Consider the following 521-nt stretch of genomic DNA (forward strand, 5'->3'; position numbering starts at 1 on the left):
GTTAGGTTAGGTTAGGTTAGTTAGGTTAGGTTAGGTTAGGTTAAGGTTAGGTTAGGTTAGGTTAGGTTAGGTTAGGTTAGGTTAGGGAGGTTAGGTTAGGTTAGGTTAAGGTTAGGTTGGTTAGGTTAGGGTTAGGTTAGGTTAGGTTAGGTTAGGTTAGGTTAGGTTAGGTTAGGTTAGGTTAGGTTAGGTTAGGGAGGTTTAGTTAGGTTAGGTTAGGTTAGGTTAGGTTAGGTTAGGTTAGGTTAGGTTAGGTTAGGTTAGGTTAGGTTAGGTTAGGGTAGGAGGTTAGGTTAGGTTAGGTTAGGTTAGGTTAGGTTAGGTTAGGTTAGGTTAGGTTAGGTTAGGTTAGGTTAGGTTAGAGGTTAGGTTAGGTTAGGTTAGGTTAGGTTAGGTTAGGTTAGGTTAGGTTAGGTTAGGTTAGGTTAGGTTAGGTTAGGGGGTTAGGTTAGGTTAGGTTAGGTTAGGTTAGGTTAGGTTAGGTTAGGTTAGGTTAGGTTAGGTTAGGTTAGGTTAGGTTA

This window comes from Diaphorina citri, unplaced genomic scaffold, assembly GCF_000475195.1.
Source record: "Diaphorina citri unplaced genomic scaffold, Diaci psyllid genome assembly version 1.1 scaffold2148, whole genome shotgun sequence".
Lineage (NCBI taxonomy): Eukaryota > Metazoa > Arthropoda > Insecta > Hemiptera > Psyllidae > Diaphorina > Diaphorina citri.